General features: G+C 39.6%; 1 long non-coding RNA gene across 1 annotated transcript; it reads right to left on the reverse strand.

Annotated features, from left to right (window-relative positions):
• Positions 1-11,560: 11,560 nt before the first annotated feature.
• LOC117958582 lies at positions 11,561-15,224 on the reverse strand. Its single transcript, XR_004659757.1, has 3 exons — positions 15,214-15,224; positions 12,566-12,568; positions 11,561-11,662 (listed from the first exon to the last, which is right to left on the reverse strand). It is a non-coding gene; the product is annotated as an uncharacterized LOC117958582 (long non-coding RNA).
• Between the last annotated feature and the right edge of the window lie 5,275 nt (positions 15,225-20,499).

Below are 20,499 nucleotides of genomic sequence, written 5' to 3' on the forward strand. Positions count from 1 at the left end.
TTCGTTAAGCATACTATGGATGGAAGCGCCACTTTCAAGACTTACTGTATTTTTGTTTTCGGTCAAATGGTCTTTTTCCCTCTGTGTCTATCTCCAAATGCAAGAGCTTTAAAACGGATCTTTTGTGCAGAGATCCGATCTCATTTTCAAAATTCTTAGAGAGAGGAGACCATGTAGCGATGAAAACAAAATGCATACCGACAGAACAAGATTTCAGGCTTATCAACAAATGTGGTTTATTTGGCAGTTTCTTTTTCAATCTTAGCACAGGAGAAAGAGAGAGGAGTAAGGTTTGGTGTTAGTAAAACCGGCTTATTGGGCATACGCAATATGCACAAAGACGTGATTTTTTTAACTCGGATGATGTGCTGTCAGTGCTCGATGGACCTACTGTACATCTCTACCTCGCTCCATCTTTGGGTCAGGTGAATGAAGAGGTTAATTTACCACTCCAGTAACATGCTCAACTGATGACAGACTATCTCCTGGGGATTTTCTCGCCCCCTTGTGCCCTCCAGGCTTTATTTAGTATTTAGCATTTGAGAAAATTGCTGTGATTAAAGGGAAGTTGGGATGGATTTGATTAAAGGGGACGTTGAGTGGACCTGACTCAAGGGTTTATTTCTCTTTGTCTACCAAGCCAATAGTTGCCCCCCCCCCCCCCCCCCCCCCCCCCCCCCCCCCCCCCCCCCCCCCCCCCCCCGCCCCCACCCCTTTACCGATTAATTGGGATATTTCACATCCCACTCCTGAGGCCATGGCAGAATGCAGCCTCAGACTTTTTTTCTCTTGAAAACCAACCCACAGAAATGAGCTTTCGGAACCAGTTAGTGTGGCTTAAACGCAATGTTGAACAGATGAAGGACAATCAATAGTTGAAGGAGGTGGTGGGGGTGGAAACGGGAGAGATCCAGATTCACTAAATGAAGGTCAAGTTCTTAAAAGTACCACAATAGTATTATAGTGACCGCGTTTTAAAACTTTTGTCAGAACACCAACATATAGGGAAAAAAAACGTCACAAGGTAATAGGAAGGAAGTTACAGCATCAACTTGTCTGTAGAAACAAGGACACACACACACACACACACACACGTCTGACAGTAATGCCAAGAATAGAAAAGAGAAAGAAACCTATTCTGTATCCATGTTATGTATTGAGAAAGGTTTGAAACATGTAAAAAAACATAATTTTCCAAGATTTTTGAAATCCCTCTGTTTTCTCTTCCTGAAAATGTTGATGATTTAACTTGAACTCAGGTGTGTACATAAATGTGTCCAATTGGAAGTGATTTAGGTTGACCAGCTGACCTTGTCAATAATATAAAACTTGATGAATGGCTTGCACAAGTGAAATCATGGGTCAATTTGAATGCCACTTAGCAAAAACTTTGATTTAAATTACATCTCTCCCAAAACTATACAACTCTTACATATTTTAACAGAAATAAAGGCACTATATCTACCATTTCACAGTGACTTTACCTATCCCTGTTACTTTTAGTTTTTTATTTGATCGATTGACATGGATTTATATTTCAAAATATTGAGATGTCCACTTAACAAGCCAGACATAATTTATCTGGATGCATAGTATCCTGGATCCGTGAAATAACTGCTTATTTGAAGGTACTCCACAAGGGTGTCCCGCTCTTTATGTCCTAGTGGCACATATTTCCCCCTCTCTGCATGTGTCTGTATTTGTAATAATTGCGAAAGGGAAGTTAAAAGGTCAAGCACAGCAGACTACCAACGCTCATCCTGACAATGTCTGAGTCCAACAGTCCATTAGAGCCATATCAGAGGGCTATACAAACATTTAAGGTCCCAAATTTATGCCTGAGTGTGAAAGAAATGACCTTCAACAGGCGTAAAAAAAACTGTGAGTCAATACCTGTCAAAGTGGACACAACACAAAAACTAGCCAGCTTTTGAAAAATACTTAAATTGGGCAAATGTTAACTGTGTTATGGCTTTATATTGATGTTTCCATGACATTTGGACTAGTGTGTACGTAATGTGTATTGACTGTATGTATTTCAGTCAGCTAGAATCCTGATGGAGTCACAGGCAGCGGCATTTTGTGATAAAACAAGAAGAATAAGACTGATTCCTTCCTGTTGTGTGTTGACCCTACTACTGACTAAATAGAGAGAGTATGACATTGCACCTAGACTTCGGCCACAACTTCCTAGAGAACAAACTTGTCTAGACTTCCAAGGATCTAAAATTAGTTTTTTTTTTTCATGAAAAGCCAACACATACTGGGTGAGTTCTGAATATCAGACACTGCTTTACGTTAGAGCCTGCGGGGTGTCACAAGACACCAAGTAAACAAGTGATGAAGCAAAAAAAAAAAAATTGAAAATTGAAAACCAAAGCAAACATTCTGCTTTACAGAACGACACAGAACCCAAGACGACCAATTAAAAGAAAAACACAAGAGAGGAAGAGAGAGCCGGAAATATGTGAGTCAGAGAGATAGAAACAGGGGCAAAATGTTGAGTCTTTAATTGGTCTGGAGCAAAGAGATGTGTGGTTGCGTGTGTGTGTTTGCCAACTTGTATGTGCAACAGGAAAGCCGAGTAATTAGGTCTGAGAGAGGCCCTCGTTATAAAAGGCTCTTGCAGCTGTTGGTAATTAAAATCAGCAGTCTTCCAGAAAGTGCCACACATCTGTAATGTCACCAAACACGGGCTCTCACTATACACATCAATTTCAGATGCGGTGCAGGGAGGGGACAGCATCCCTGATACTTTAAAGAACGCCATCTAACATTACTGTCACCAAAGACCCCACTTCTTCTTCTGCGGTCACTGGAGACGAGTATAACTGTCCTCTCTGTCGGGACGTCTTATTTGTGGATACTCAGGTGGCTGTGAAGGCCAATCTGTGATCCACAGATTCTATTGCAATGTGTGCAATGGAAGCTTGAGGTGGTGTGTGGTGGGGGAGCCTTTCTCTTTGTTTATCCTTGCGGTGTTGGCTGTTTCCCTCTGCGGCACGGCAGAGTTCTGTTTCGTGGTGTGCTCCACCTTCCTGCACTGCTTTTCTCCAGTAGTCCCTGTTCAACGCAAGCTCTGCCCAGTCACCGGACATGATGTTAAACCTTTTCAGGCTGGTCTTGATATTGTCCTTAAAGCGGTTCTTTGGCCCACCAGGGGCTCGCTGTCCTTCCTTTAACTGGGAGTATAGGATCTGCTCAGGGAGACGGTTGGTGGGCATGCGGATGACATGGCCTGTCCATCCGAGTTGGTGCTGCATTATGATGGTAGTGATGCGGGGGCATATTCGTTTCCTCCAATGCTGGAGTTTGCACATCTGTCTTCCCAGTGGATCCTCTTCGATGGAATGGTTCCAGGGCTCCCAGGTGTCTGCTGTAGGTGGTCCAAGTTTCCCCTCCTTGCAGCAGGGTTTGGATTATCCCGGATCTGTAAACCAGGAGCTTGGTTTGAGCCCTCAGGTCTTGGTCAACAGTACCACAAGCACTTTTATCACCACTAAAAAGGCATTTTAAAGGCGAAGGTTGGTGAAATCTTTGTTATAAATTGCAAGGATGTGTCTGCTTATGCAAGAGATCGTTTATCATTCAAACAGTGTGGGCGGTACCGTGGTACAGATTTGCTGAGAAAACACATTGACATAGAGGGCACAGGTGTAAATAATAAAATTGAAGAGGAAAAATTATGACTGAATTCCATTGAGCTGCTTCAGTTTCAGGGTCCTGGTGTGGTTTTGAGATGGCTCACTGTCATGGCTTACTGGAAGCCATCATTAACGTTGTTAGTGTTAAGGAAAAACTTAGAAGCAGCACTCATTTCAGAGTCATGACTTACACAGTAGGATTTATTTGAGGATTTATTTGAATTAATTGAATAACACCCAATTGAGGAGACAATTAGGCTGGCATGAGTTTAACCATGGTGTGTTATTGTGCAGCACACAATTAGTATATTTTCTGAATCTGTAGAGAAGATCATAATACTTCATGAACAAGTTTGGTTATTAGAGACTGGCCCAATATTCTTGTCCCCTGACCTGTGACCTACTATAAATGACCTGATGTTGTGTAAGCTTTTCCTAAGCTTAGACAACATCATACCACAGCCTGTTTTTTCCAGAAATTCCACCACAGTTAGAAACACCTTTTTATTGCTATTTTATTTTAAAAGCTGCAATAATCCCAATAATCAATCATAAACATATGTTTTATAAAGTGCCATGATTAGCATCCGACTCTGTGGTTCTGTGTTTTAGCATCTTTGAGCTTGATTGTTGTTTTGACATCTCAACTGTTTAGTTTTGCTCTCACCAAGCTCATCACCGTTGTTTCCAGCCACAGCAGGCAGCTCTTTTGATGATTGTGATTGGTTTAGAGAAATGCTAATAAACCAGAGCATGTTTTCCTCCCATCCCGGATGCTATGTGGAGTAGCCAGACTCTCCTCCAGCACGCCATGGAGAAGGGTCTGTGACCATGTGGCCACTAACACAAATGAATGCTGAAAAAAAAGTTTGCCACATCAACTTTATAATATGAAAATATGTCTTTTGTTTAAAGCTGATTCCAAATGGAAAGTATCATAAACAGTGTACAAACTGTTTTCCAACAAAGAACTTTATATGCCATATGTTTTGTTTATATGCAGTACATATATATATATATATATATATATATATATATATATATATATATACATCAATGTTGTGTGCAAAGCTTATCGCACTGCCCCAAAGTGGCCAAAGTTTGATCTTTTTGTCTCTTTTATCTTGTTATTATTATTTTTAATCATTTTAGCATTATTTGAAGCACTTTGTATACATTATGTATAGATAATAGCTACCCATTTCATTGCTTGTGATAGGCTACATACTGCTTTCTATTCGTGAACCTCCTACAGTACAGGATGACTCATTCTTGTTTTAAACCAGTCAAGGATAGATTGTCCTTACATACATTTATTAGTATGAATTTTTACTTTCATTACATCACATTCATTTGTCAGATGCTGTCAGCAAAAGCCTATTACAGCCCATAATTCATTTTTTTTTAAAATCTCCATCAAACAAAAGACTATATGTCAACAAAATGGAACACATTTCTTTGTACCTGTACCTGTCTTTTACCTAGAGAACGTTAGGGTGTGCTACAGCTGCCATATTTGCCACACTGTATGAATGCCCATACTGACGGCATGTTGAATGTAAAAATGTATAGTGGGATATTTATAGTCTGCTATCCCAATCCACTGGACACTAAGTGCTGTTGTTTCTGTAAAATGTGTCAGAAATGTCACTGTGACTTGTCATGTTTTTCCTGCAGCAATGTCACCAACACTCATCCCTGTGTCTTTATTGTACTTGGCAGACAGTGAAGTCCTGGTCTCTAAATTGCTACAGCAGCTCTTTCCATATGTACACATACAGTATTTTGGCCCAAATCTCCCGAAGCAATGCAAAACCCTGGAGCTTGTAGGATTCTGCTGAAATCACACTGCTGTTAGAAAGTTTTTGACGCAATATTTTTCTTACAAATATTGAACAAAAGATCCTGCCGCTGACGGTAACAAGGTTGACATTTTGTAAACATAAAATAACAGTGAATGTGAGGAATGTAATGACATTTTTTGATATTCACTTTTACTGGCTGTTTGTGTTTCTCTCTCATCCCTCATGTTTCCTCTGGTTCCATAGACAGTTAAAAAAATGGAATGGAAGAAACAGATCCCGTTGCTCTGGACCAGTGAAGGCTATCAGTAGCCCTTTTCCGGTGATGGCTGAGCGTTACTGCGCAGGCTCCCATTGAGCTTGACAACATAGATGTGACATGAGCAACCTGTCTGAAAGATTTACGTCTTCTGCTAGCTGTGCCAAGAGAAATCTCAATCATTCCCAATCTTGCAGAGACAGGGAGCTTATGTATATTTTAGGAGATAGCATAGGTACCCCCTTGTCTGGTTGCCCTTTGTGCTGTTTTATCAAAATGATAAAATTATAATAAAAGAAAATCCTAGCTCCACAACCAATCTTCGCCAGTTTGTCCGATCACATCTATGGTGAACTATACTAAACTAAACTATAGCTTGATTCAGTGAAATAGCTTTTCCCAGCAATTTTTGATCGGTTGTCTCAGTTTTTCTATGTGTCCTCTCACTATATTTCCGCCCTTGTGAGGACACTGCCAGTCCGCCCACACTCGTGCACCTGTCTGCTCGCGCTCCACCGCAGCCCTGCAGCTCATCATTTTGACACTAAATAAATCTTCCTTTGTTGATTCACCTCTGAACTGGGTCCATGTGTGTGTGTGTGTGTGTGCACCTATCTTATATTTATGAGCAGACCTACAATATTATGGACACACACTCATGCATTAAGCATGCAACCTGAGATTCACACACTTCCCCTACTGTCATCAGAGCATGTGTCATACTGTTGTGGGTCTGTGTAACTACACCTGTGAATAAAAGAAAACACTATATCACTAACACTATACTATCCCCAAGCCGTACATACATTATGCATGTAGCCATGCATTATAGCTTAATATAAACTTTAGTATGGAAACGCCATGTGTATTTCCATACTTGTTTAATAATGTGTATAGGCATATGTGCCAGGCAGGAAAATATTCAGGTTAAAGCAAAGCCATGTGTAAATAGTTAACCAGTTATTTTAAGCAACAACTGCTTTTAAGTGATTTAGCAAATGCGCATAATAAAGGAAAGGAAAGAAAAGCAAAAAAAGGTCAGTAAAGGAGCATGTGTGATGAATGCAAGGAGTAACAAAGGTAAAATAAGAAGGGCTAAACGGGAAGAAGGAAAAGAAAAGAAACAGTGTAACAGAAATATAAAGGTCAGATAAGAATGATAGGGGAGCGATTGTAATTACAGCAGTATTTATGTTTTACAGTAACTGCACAGAGGGGAAGGAGCAGTGACACCGAACTAAAACATGCGTTTCCTCTGAACGTCTAACAGTCCCTTGTGATTTCCCAGATGATACATTGCTGAGTGCACTCGACCTTGTGTGAGTGTGTGTGAGTGTGTGTGTTTTCCCAAATACAGCCCACAAGGGTGTGGTTAATGTAGGATGAGTAGACATTGTGTCAACATTTGGTCTATTGATTTCTTTTCAGGCTTGCTCTCTTGCTAACCTTTTCACTTACAGACTTTTGAGGCTCCATTACCTCTCCTCTCCTCTCCTCTCCTCTGTTTATTCATGCCTGTAAGCAGCATCAACAAACTCAAATTCAAAACATAGTAAAATGAGCAGTACATGAGTTTATCAGACTGTAATGGGTCAATAATTAAATGAATTGTCAAATAAATATGTAACCCTGTAATCACTCCTCCTTAGTTACACTGATTGGATTATTCAATTACCGTAATAATCATTAGCTGTCAAATTGTCTTAGCTGTGTATTTCTGTGTGTGTCTGTATGTAATAGTACAGTCTTAATTGACTGTTTTGAATAACACGGTGAAACATGTAGACACATTTTGTATGTGATTCCATAACATTAATCAGGGAGCCTTAAAAGCCATTCAAAAAGAGACACTCCTACACATAAACACGGTTGTGAATCATACAGGTTATTCTTTGCTCAGGTCAGTCTGTTTACAGTAATGGAAATCACGTAAACTGAGACAAAACAATTTTTCATTGATGTATTCCTCTTAAATAATTCTAAATAATCCATGGCCAACATTTAATTTCATACACACAAATGCTAGACAATCTAGTTTGTATTGTTAACCAACTAAGCCTCCCTCCTCTGCAAATTGTCTTTCAGGCCTTAATCTATCTATCTATCTATCTATTCTATCTATCTATCTATCTATCTATCTATCTATCCATTCATCCATCTTTTATTCTCATCGGCTCTCTAAAGGTTTTGTCTGTCATCTCGTTTCACAATGTGTGTGTGTGTGTGTGCACGTGTGTGCGCGTGTGTGCGCGTGTGTGCATCCTGAGCTCTCCAAAACTATGACTCTGCAGTGTGATGAGGGATCATGTATCAGTAGAAAACAGAAAATATATAATGTGGATGTGAAAGAACGACACATTCATTTCAAGACAGCTCACCAGCGAGTCTTTGAGAGATTAGTGTCTTGACGATGCACATGTCCCGGACACAATAGAAAAGAGGACAGAGGTCAGTCGTGAGGGCCATTTCACATCAACTGAGAAGTCACTGTTGTTGTCAATTTGCCTGCTAAGAGGAACAGTGAAAAAAAGCTATTAAGGAAATTACGTGAAGAGAATTTCCTTAACAAAATGACTGTGCGCTACATTTAGCATGTGTTTGTGTGTGCACGCGCCTGTGTGTGAGTGAACCTTTTACCCTAAAGGCTTAGATGGAAACTGATGGACAAGATAGAGGAAGCGATGGGAGAATGAGGGCGAGGCATCAGGGCGTGAATGCTAATAGTTTCCCAGCTAACACATCCACAGCATCTCGCCATCTCATCTATTTTATATCCTTGCCTGACTCCCTTCCTCCCACCTTCCCTCATCCATCCTTTCCTTTTCCCCCATTCTCTCCTGTTTTGCCACAACTTCTCTCCCTCATCCCTCTTTTCCTGCCTCTGTCTGTGATACCTGCTCTTCCCTTCCCTCTTGTTCTCTCTTCCCCCCCCAGTCTGTCAACTGCTTCTTTTGGTATCTCTCCCTATCTGCTTCACTTACTCCTACATCCCCGCAGCTTCTCTCATTTGTCTTTACCTCTCTCTGGAAACAAACACATTAACAGAGATCAGAGAGGGAATCACCTCATCTTTGAGTCCCACATCCCCTGCTGTTGCCCAGCCGGGCACCTCATGGTGCAACATTTGTGTGTGTGTCTTTATGTGAGTTTGTCTTATTGTGTTGATACATGATTGGGCATGTACATGTTATATATGGCCAAAAATGGAGGACTTATACATGCAGGTGTGTGGGTTGTGTTTCTATATGATGTGTGTGTGTGTGTGTGTGTGTGTGTGTGTGTGTGTGTGTGTGTGTGTGTGTGTGTGTGCCCTGAGAGGAGGCTGTACAGCACTTTCCCATGCTGCAGGCACTGAACAGAGTGGGAGAATGTGCTTGCCACTGCAGTAAATGAGAAAAAAAGGGAGAAAAAAAAAAGAAGTGCTGTAAAAGTTGCTGAGGCCCACAAAATAAAGGAGAGAGACAGAAAGAGTCTCTTATCCTTAATTAGACTTTCCTCCTCTCCCTCTTCTTTTGGAAAACCAAAACATGAACCCACTTTTTTTCTCTTTTTTTAAATCTTTATCCATTCTGCGCACATCCAACTTCTTTTAATCGTTTCTACTACAATTAAACATGCACCCTCTGTTCCCTTTGGCACACAATTTGTCTCTCAAACTTCTTTTTCATTTCAATTAGTTTTGTGTATGTCTATGTCCAAAATACACCTTCCCTTTTGAAGCATTATGAAGTATTGAAATACAACACGTACACACACACAAGATCCCTCATCAGACCACAGAGTAATAGTTTTGGAGAGCTAAGGTTGCACACAGTGAATCTACATGCCAGCTCTTGTCTGTGTAGCATGGCAGCTGATGGCTCATTATGGTAGAGATATATACGATCCTCCTCCTCAGAGAGATTAACCTTGAAGGGGTTGATATTTATCACGTTGTATTCTGAAATTCTTGGTGCTGAGGTGCCTTCCCACTCAATCATGCAAACCACACATGCACACAAGTAGATACAGAAACAGGGAAGGGCATTTGGTAACACATAGAAGCACAAAGAAAAAAAAACATGGACAAATAAGCAGATGCATGACCACATACAGTGTATGTCTGTTAAGAGTGATTGGTTGCAGGGTTACACTTTACAATAAGGTACACAAAAATGTAGGTGGTTACTGAGGAATGAAGGAGAAACGAATGAGGAATAAATGAGGAATGATTACAATGACTGTAATTCCAGCACTAATGATCAGTCAATCAGTAACTAATCGTTAACTCACCATCTGTTGCTCATTTATTTAACAGTAGTGACCATTCTGTTTACTAGTAACTAATCATTAGTGCTTGAATCAGTCAATCAGTAATTAATTATTAAATAACCATTCATTACTCATTTATTGCTCATTCGTTCCTCAGTAACTTTCTTGTTGACCTTATTGAAAAGTGTTACTGCTTGTTGTCAGGTGATCCATTTTAAATACTATTAACATAACATTAATAATTGTAGAGTAATACTGGGCACCAGTCATTGTAGCAAAATGTCCAAAAAAGCCATTGGTGAAAATGTACAAGCTCCTTACAGAAATACTATAAGAATATATTAATTTATATACTAATTCATCTTTTCTTTTTTCTTTAACGATTCCAATGTCTCTTTGTAATGATGATACATGTTTATGAGTGCATATTGTTGGTTTCAAGTGAAAACCTTTTAAAGTTCAATAGCTGATTTCAATATTTCAATGTCAGGCGCAAAAGTTGATGGTTTGGAGATTTCACCTTAGACCTTGCTGCCATCTGTGTCACGGTTTACAGGCCGAAGTACAAAACACTGTGGTCCGACCACGGAGTCGCTGTCCAAAGAGCTCCTGTATAATCTATAACCGTGACACTGACCCCTCAGTGTGGCTGCTGTCAATGCTCGATTGACAACTAAGCCTCTCTGTTTATCTGACAAGACACATGGCCAAGTCCGTGTTCAGGTCACCTTTGTCTGCCCTGTTGGTTTGTGTGTGTGTGTGTGGACTTAAGGTTTCCATTAATCATCATGACGACCAAGAGAGACAGGGGTGAATAGGGTGAGACAATATCAGGGAGACAGACAGAGCTTTATGTTCCTCTGTCTGTACCTTTTGATTGCCATGGTCTATGTTCTGTTCGTCTATCTAGCTTTCTTTTACGGACAACACTCATCCTATGAATGAATTGCCTACTGAGGGCTAATTATAAAATGGCAGGACACTCAGTCGGTGCTTTATGGATGTTTTTTGCAACCTTACTAGCTACTTAATTAACAGTTTCCCGAGTAATTTACATTTGATCTAATGGGATAATGCCAGATTTGGGGAACAAGAGAGAGAAAGCAGATTTTAAAGAAGACAGAGGAGGAAAGAAGGCAGATATGCAGACAAAGATGCAAAGACAGACAGAAAGGCAGTCAAAGGGGAAAGGGTGGGTGTAAATTTCATGACAAGTGTAATACGCCCGCCGATATTGAAGGCCTTTGTCGAAATCTCATATTTTAGAAGCAGCAATTGAACTCTTCCCAACAATTACATCTATCAACAATGTATGAATCACTCCTCCTCTGTCTGTATGAGTGGTTTCATTAACTCCCCATTTTGCAAGATGTGTCACTATACTGTGAACCGAGTGCTTATTGAGTAGACCTGCCAGGCTATCTGCCTCTGCTGAATTCACTGATAATGAACTATTTCCAGACCATTATGCAGAATAAGCTCAAGTGTCGACCGCTACAGTAAACTGATTTCATTTTCAAACCAAATTGTAATTCCCTCTATTCAACCTCAGGCAGAGAAAGACATGCAGAAAATGGATAGAGAGACACACACGCACACTCTATCCTGATCTCACAGAAATCTGTGAAATGAACACGGGTCCTCAACTCAAAATCTGTGGCAGTTTCACGGAATTGCAAAAAATTGTGTAATGGGCCCACGGAAGACTTCCCTGAAATAAACACGGATCGCCAAAAGTTCCGTGATGGGCCCTAGGAAAAATTCTGTGAAAAAATACATCCGCTTAAATTAAGGAAAAGGTTGTGGGGGGCTTACGGTTCTCTGACACGCGGGAAGAATTGGATGGGTGGTTTTAGGAAAAGGTGAATGCGACTTTAGGAAACATAGCTGGTTGTATCAGGCAAGTTGTTTGGTTTGACATAGTTCACCAAAGTTGAATGAGGAATAATATGCTCCTTTCACACAGTCACAGCTGCAAGTTTATCTTATCTCACTCTGCTGGCCCAAGACTTCTGTCTCTAACTTCCCTCTTCTCGGGGGAAACTCAGCAACTCCACCCACTGCAAATAGACCAAAGAATTGAAACAGCAGCCGCTGTGAAAAAACGTTACAGTGTGCATTGATGTGAAAATGTATACAGGTTGCAGGTCTTTCGCTCTACGTTTTGTCGGTAAATGTTAGATGTTTGAGTCACAGCAAGGAAATTAATTTGTTGACGTACGAGTGACGTCAACCCTATTTTCACTCCCGCTTGGTCCTTGGCTCTCAGAATCACATACTGATACTATGTCTGGTACGTGGGACCTGGGATTGGTTTAAGTCGTGGGAAACTCTGTTTATTGAAAAAGTTGCATTTTTTGGTTAAAATTGCGAGTTGCACCAAAGGCTGAATTTGTGTGAAATTTGTCGCGATGTTGCAATCACAACATCTCAAAATTCTGGAGGGACTGTTATGTGTCATCACTTTGATTCAAAGGCATTGTAGGTGAGAGCGCCTTGGGAGGACCCATTCTTCTTCCTCAGTCTCTCTCTCTCCCACACAAACACACTTACACAAATCTGTCGAATGCCTGCAGTTGCAGCATGCTTTGGGTTGTAATGACAGTGACATACTCCAGACAGCCCCAGGATGATAAATGTGTTACCACAGATGTAATCTAATGCCCCACACTGCATCAACAACACATGAAACAAGGCTCTGGAGTCTATGATGTCAATCCTCTACGGATTAGATTATAATTTATCTTTAATGATAGAGCCACAGTAGTGACAATACTGATAGCAGTCTGATGTGGTCTATCCTTTAACTTTGAGCATGTTGTTGCCCTCAAACTAGAGCACATACACAGTATACCAGCCAATTTGTGATCCTACCATGCAAGCTTTAATGTTTGTGTGCAAACTTGGTTATCAATCCATCTCTGTTATGTGTGCTACTTGATGTGAGCACTGATTTCACTTGGTTGATTACCACATTAGTGTATAGACGGAGGGAACATATTGGTCTGTCTAGAACTGCTTTAAAAAGGGTTTTAAATTGGGTTTTCTCCTATTTTTTTGAAAGAGAGTTCTTTGTCTCAATTAATGAAAATTTCTCAAAACACTGAAGACTATACCTTGTGGGGTCCCTCAAGGATTGATTTTAGGGATACTTTTTGTTTGTTAATCTTTTTGTGTTAACGTTAATCTTTGGTGTGGTGTTTTGAATGCTACTTGTCTGGCATGTCTTGTTAAAACAAAAAATATATAATGCACATTTATAAATACTTTAGGATTTGCTTATCATGTGTAACAAAACAAAACCAATAGCAGGTGTTTTGTGTCACTAGTCAAATGTGTTACAGGTCAGTTTCAAGTTTTTGGCTTTGTAGAGCAGCCACCATCATTTTGAGTAGTCACCTCTACACACACAGTGTCCTAGTAACCTCTAATCAGCATTTCAAATAAATAAAAAATCAATGTTTGTCTTTGTGTAAAACAAAAAATACAGATTATGATATAAAATGAGTTGGGGCATTTGAAATGAGAAGATTGTTTTTTAATTTGGTGTATTTTTGTTTCCTTTGATGAAACATCCCTTCCCTTTTCTTTTTGCCAAAATTTGGAAATATCTTTAAACTGCAGGCTCAACGCCATTTCCTCTCATTGGAAAAAGGAAAACAGCACATGCTGGCATTTCTTTTAAACTTTAAGAGGTTTTGTGTTGTCTGTCACTTCTCAAGACTTTAATAAATGATTGATTCCTCCATCAATATTTATTGATCATCAAGAGGCTGTGATGAGGCTCCCATGCAAAGTTGATAAAAGTTTAATCCTCCAATCAAAAACTGTTCTGTGGCTTTTCTTCTCCTTGATGGAAAATAGATGGGGGGGAAGTGTCCCATTATCTTCTACTGAAGCACACATAACCTCCCCCCAACACACACATAAAGAGACGCTTTTTCTAAAACACATTTGCATAAAATATTTTATTTTTCTTGATTTCAAACTAAATTATTTGACAAACTGCACATTTTCATATATTTGTTTAATTATCAGTTACTCTTTTTGGCAAGTAAAGCAACTTTTGATTAAGGCTGGGTTCAAGTTCTGGTATGTCATGGGGAAATAAGAATGAACATTGATAGACTCCAGGTTGTCAGAGTTGAAGGTAAATGTATTATCTGAATACTGCTCAGATGTGTTTCATAATGTACACCAGGGGTCTTAATTAATCATTTCTCAGACAAGAATCTAAATGAGAAAGTCAGCTTCTTGTTCCGGGAATGAAGCCATGAAAACATTTTGCACATTAGGAAATTAGGAGCAGGAGCTTGTGCTGAAGTGAGCTGCGGGCTGCATTGCAAACCTAGGTACCTTCCATTTGACTGTTTATCAAGCGGATAGGGAAATCAACTCCAAATAGCTAGAAAAAGACACACAGTCCACATACCTCTCTTACCGTTCACTAAAAAAATGCTAAGTGAATTATTGTGAGTCCCAAACATAGTTTAAGAGATCTACATTTTATCTGTCTTTGCCCAAGTAACGTTTTTTCACACCTTTCGAGCTCCACATTAACAATGGCCTTGATGCTTTCTTGTATTATTATTTAATTGACTTGTTATGAAAAGTCAACAGACTGTAAAATGAAGAAGCCTACAAAGTTCTTAAGGTGATGCACTAGCCCCTGGCTGAGCATGCAGAGTAATGTGCATCATGCTTAACTCAGTCGCTAAGGGAGCTTGCCTCTTTACTCATAAACACATGCCCACAAAACACATCTTGCCACCTACAGTTGCATTTTGGATTGAATTTGCATATGCCCTTGAGACTGCCTCCACACCATGTTAATATTCTCCTCGCCATTAAGAGCGTTATTACATTCACAAAATCTCTCTCTCCCTCTTTCTCTCTATTCATCCCACCATTCCCCTCCTTGTTTGAATAAGGGTTTCCGGTAATAACTCTTATGTTTTGCATGGACCGGCTCTTTTTTTTCTCTGTGTGTGTGTGTGTGTGTGTGTGTGTTGCCTCATATTGTGTACATTTGAATATTTTGTATTCCCATCTGTAATTACTTGTTTCTGCTGTAGTGGTGGCCTTGTTGGTGAGAGTTTCCAACCTGATTAGCTTGAACACGGTCAGCTATACTTAAACCTCAGGCTGACGTCAACTCCCACACTTATTAGTCCAGCAGGGTTAAAAGTGTCTGACAGACGCAGCAAGCCAGAGAGAGGAAGTAATAACGAGGGCAGGGCGGAGGAGGTGATCATACTTGACCGACCCTTGCTTCTCTGAGCACTAAGCAAAGTTGTTCTCTGTCCTCTTGCTCCTTCTGCACCTCTTCACTCTTTCCTTTCTTTAGTCAGCACTTTGAGGATGCAATTCTAAAATGAGGGCACAATTTTACCACACAAACAAGCACTCTACAGTATCTATCTCTCTCTCTTTACCCACTAAGTCTGACCTCTGGGAATAAGCAGAACAAGACTTGAGTCAAATCCTTTCTTAGGGGAAATTGCACTTCAGCAAAACTCTCTAATAGCCTAAACAAAGGTGCAAAGAGATGGAACTGGATGGAGTACATGATGGAGCAGACTGAGAGGAGTGTAGGAAAAAAGAAAGATTGCTGCTTAGGAATTGCTAAAAGATACAGGTGATGTGGCTGAGCCACATCAATATCTGCAGCTCACACACTTTTTTTTCCATTGTTAAAGTGGCCATAATGTGATCAAAAACTAGCTGGCTCAAATTGTCTATCGTCTTTGTCTTTGTGGGGATGGTGAACTCTGATGTGACATGTGTACTTGTATGTGAAGAAAAAACACTTACTTGTGCTGTTGACTTTCATCATTTCAGCTTAAATTTAAAATCCTCCTCTCCTCTAAATTGTCGTACTCGTTTCTGTCTGTCTCTGTCTGTCTCTGTCTGTTTCCCTCAGCCTCAGAGTGTGACACAGTGTTGACACTGGATGGTTTGAGACAGACAGACGAGCAATGAGATTAAAGTCAGTCGTGATAAAAGCTGACTGAGCCAACAGCAAACTCTTTACCGACCAGTGGAAAGACCTCCTTTTTACCAATATTTCAAGTTTGATGTTATTGGTATTTTATCATTAATTTAGTGCTTTAAATGTTTTTGGTGATCTATAATAGAGATCATTACGTGTGCACAGATAATCAAAAAATCTTTACTATGAAGAATCAAAAGGACCTGAGGCCTACATCTTTTTGTCAAATAAGTGTGCATAAGGGTTGTCTTTTTTCTGGTTTTAAAGGCTGCATTACAGTAAATTTATGTAGCCTACTTATTCTCCACTTACCAGATAGTTTTGACTGTTTTATTATTTGCATTTACCCAGTTTGTCATTATATAAAATGTATTAATGATAATTCATCTAAAATCTAATTGTGAAAATTTTGTTAAACCCCCCAACTGTCAAGCCTACAATATTTTGGTAATACCAACATTGAGGTATGTACTAGAAATCACATTTGTAGCCCCAGTGATAACATGACAATAGGCATCAATATAACAATCATATGCCACCTTTCATGAAAAGCAAAAGTATTGAATGAAGTGGCATAGATTTAAGGAGTGTGTGCAAGCAGTTCCATTACCTTAGCTGGCTAATATGTAGCTTAGTGGCAAATTCAGCTTTTTGCTGTTTTCTATTTGATACATTTCATAACTTCACACAATCATCAGGTGCTCAGTTTGTTAGTGTCAACTAATAATGGTGACAGTGCAGTAGGACAGTAGTATAGTAGTAGTTGTAGTAGTAGTAGTAGTAGTAGTAAAGTTAATACAAAAATAAAAGATTATAGCTCCACCCTGTCTTGGTACTTCCTTCATTGTTTTCTTCATTAATCCCCTTGATCCCATTTGGTTTCCTTTCTAACCCCTTGCTCAATTTTTCCTCATTTCCTTTCACCCTATTTTTTCTCTCCTCTTTTAGTTTAATTTGCCATATCTAAGCAACATACAACAAAATAAAAATATTTAGTCATACCAAGCTTGGATTTTTGATAAGTTAACAATTTTTTGAACATTTTGCGTTGACCGTGTGTGACACCACCTTAACTTTAGTTTTGCGCTCTTGTGTTTATGTGTGTTCTATTTAAGTATTTGCTTGGGTGAAAACTAGCAGTGAAACGTGATGCGGAATTTCATTGATCTGGGCATTCCTTCAATAAGAAAGCGTAATGGCTTTCATAATGACACACTGACAGCTATACCAAAACTGATATGTTTTAAAAGAGAGTGGGATAACCTCATAATAGCTGTGATGCCAATACATATAGCTTATTCTTATTTTACTTCTCTGCTCACTTGCTGGCTAGTTTTTACACTCTCTATCACAAATGTAATGTGCAGGTGCTACAGCCGACTCAATTTTTACTGATATTATATTTTCATAAAATTATACAGTATATAATGAAATCGTAATTTCTGTCTTTTCAAATCAGTTTAGGTACAATCTTGACACACTACTCCTGACAGCTGGTGAGTGCATGCTTGGTTGGGAATCACTGTTCTACAGTGTCTTCAGCATTGATCCTTACAGCAGTGCATGGGAACCGGATCCATAATTGTTAATTCATATTTCAACCTGACAAAGGTAGACACATTAATCAGCTGCATTTTAGATTGTTTGCTCTTAACTCTTCTCTCTCACGAACAGTTTAACATCAAAACCTTTCTCGCTTGCTGTACTGTTTCTCCAGAGCCAAGAAGAGCAGGGTGTTTTTGGCATCACCATCAGTTCAAGGTACAAACAGGCCCACCGCCTCTGCAGTGAAGTTGATCAAGCATTTCACATCGCTGGTAAGGCCATTATGGCTCCTTATTATTTTATGTGCTTCTTCAGCCTTTTTAGTGTGTGCTGGAGTGTTTCACTGCAGCAAGGAAGATGGGAAACATTCTTGTTGTCTAGTTCTGTCAGATGGAAAGACACACACACACACACACACACACACACACACACACACACAGTCAGCACAGCTTCTGCACCAGTGAGTTGTCTCAGTGAGCAGAGACATGATGTGTGTGTAACGTGTTTGTTCTGTAAAGCAGAAAAATATTTGGGACAGTGTGTGAATGTGTGTTACTTATACTATGTATATCAAAAAGTGAGAGAGATTGACAGAGAGTTAGCGCAAGTTTTTACATCATGCCGACATTTTAACACCTGTTTCTCCTCTGGGGTCCAATCCTTTTGTATAGTCTCTCTCTGCCCTCCTTCTGTATGTCTACTGTGCTCTTGGCCTGTATGTCACGTCACAGCACAGGCAGATCCTGAGGCAGACTACCACCAGACACGCTAAAGTCCAGCCGACCAGAGGTAATGAGGCCTTTGCTGTCTTTGCCTAAAAGGCCTTTCAGTGTCTTGTCTGAGAAGAGAAAGTGTTGTTTAAAGTAAAACATCATTCCCTCAAAGTACAACTGACAGGCTGTGTTTGCACTTCTTTAATCCCTGTTATAATTGCCTGTTTTTATCCTTAAATACATTCTTACTGTAATTCATGTCATCAGATTCATCATCTACAGTGTTTCACTGAGTACCTTTTACATGCACGCTGTTGTTCCTAATACGAAAATATTCCTTTTTTCATACAGGTCATGTAAACATTTACCGAGTACAGCATTCGATTGGGACTTGGGATATTCTAGTATTATTTGGGTTTTAGAAGCATTCTTTGGACGGGTATACAGCGCATTCGTTATGTAAATACAATACGATGAAATCCTTTTTCCATCCCTGGGTAGCTCATATAAAAAGAGGACATAGCCATACATACAATCATACGTAAGATGAATAAGATGAACATCAGAAATAACAACAACAGCAACAAATCCCTTCTTCTTTCTTCTCTTTCTCACTTTCTTGGCTGCCTGAACCTAAATTTATAAGGTTATATAAGTTATGTATAAACGAAGATTTCCAAAATCTGCCCTCTGGCCGGAGTTTGTAGAAAGACTAATTTTCAGAAGCAAATTCTCCATTTGCCTGTAAAGAAAGGGCACAAACAAAGGGAAATGTCTCAGTTTTTCAAAATAATCATGTATGTAAGCGGGGTTTAAAATGTAAAAGGAATAGAGAGAAAGCAGAATAAAAGAGGGAACTCTTATATTTTACTTCCCAAATTTGATTAATGTGGATGTTTCCTCTGCTGCTTAAGTGTACTATGACATCACTGTACTGTGCCATCAAGTACGGTGTGTTTCATCCACGATGCCCTTTACAAAACTCAGTTTTAGGTTTGCCTTTGCTGAAGACAAAAATAGATGTGAAAAGGCATTTTGTCTGTAGTAATAGTAACACAGAAATCATGAATAGTTTTTATATATCCACAATTTTGTATATACACATTTGAGTTGGTTACAGAAGCTTTACTCACATTTCATGGATGATGTACTGTATATATATCTGAAATTCCAGATATTGCAGAGAATGTGTTTTCTTTCACCTGTTTGACATTTTACAATTTATAAACATTTACAGTACAATTTTTATTTCTGATATGAACTGCTAACTATTTTAATTTGCTAAAGTCTTTCCCATTCAATTCATGTAACTCAGTTGATTCATGACAAGTATCCCTGCTGGGATGGGGTCAGCACTCCAGGATGAAATCGCTAATGGAAATCCAAAACATTTCTATCAGCTCTTTGAACACAGTAAATGATCTGCATGAATCTATTTACCCCATCATAGGATTCAATGTTCCAATCTTCATGCTAAAGTCCAATGCGAGTATTCTGGCAGGCAGCACAATATTTATCCCCTTCCTAATCTAATCTCCATGTTACATGGGTGAGATGGTAAGTGTTGTTGTAATGTAGCCTGCTCTTTGGCACTGGGGTTATCCTTCCATCACAGATGTTTCATTTAATTAGGCTCACAACATCTGCGGAAGGCTCAACAGTCATTTCTGCTGTCCCAGAGCCGGCCACATGCAAACACCCACCATGAGAAACAAATGCAGCTACAATCACCTCTGTTGCTCTGTACACTAGGCTTATTCCTGTAATAGGAATTCTTTAAGAAATTCTTAAATTTGTACCTCCTTGACTCTGGCTTGTTTCTCCGCGTCCCATGTTGGGACGTCACAACATCTAAAATGCACATCAAGGAGTGAGGATCGAGTATTGAGGAGGCTCCTCTGTGGAGCTAAAATTGAGGATACACTGATGTATCTTTGCAGAACCCTTTTCACCCGCCGCATGTAAACATAGAGTCAAGCTAAAAGTCTTGGCTATGTGTTTGATACCAGGGTTTTCCCTGGCTCAGAGTGGGCTTTGGGGGGGGGGGGACTACACATGGCAGTAAGCATTATCGGTCCGCGTACAGTAAAGGCAGTGAGTCTATACTACCTTTTTTTGTCAGAAATCTATGCATTTACCTGTTATTTCTGACAATTTGATAAACAAAAATGTGTGTTTACGTAAATAAAACCCCAATTAACAAAAATGGTTGAAAAAAATAACGATAATATTTCACAGAACGTTCTAGAGTGACATGAATTTGGATCTGACTGTCCACATAAATGTAGTATTT

The sequence above is a fragment of the Etheostoma cragini genome, chromosome 15 (genome assembly GCF_013103735.1).
Source record: "Etheostoma cragini isolate CJK2018 chromosome 15, CSU_Ecrag_1.0, whole genome shotgun sequence".
In the NCBI taxonomy this organism is placed as follows: Eukaryota; Metazoa; Chordata; class Actinopteri; order Perciformes; family Percidae; genus Etheostoma; species Etheostoma cragini.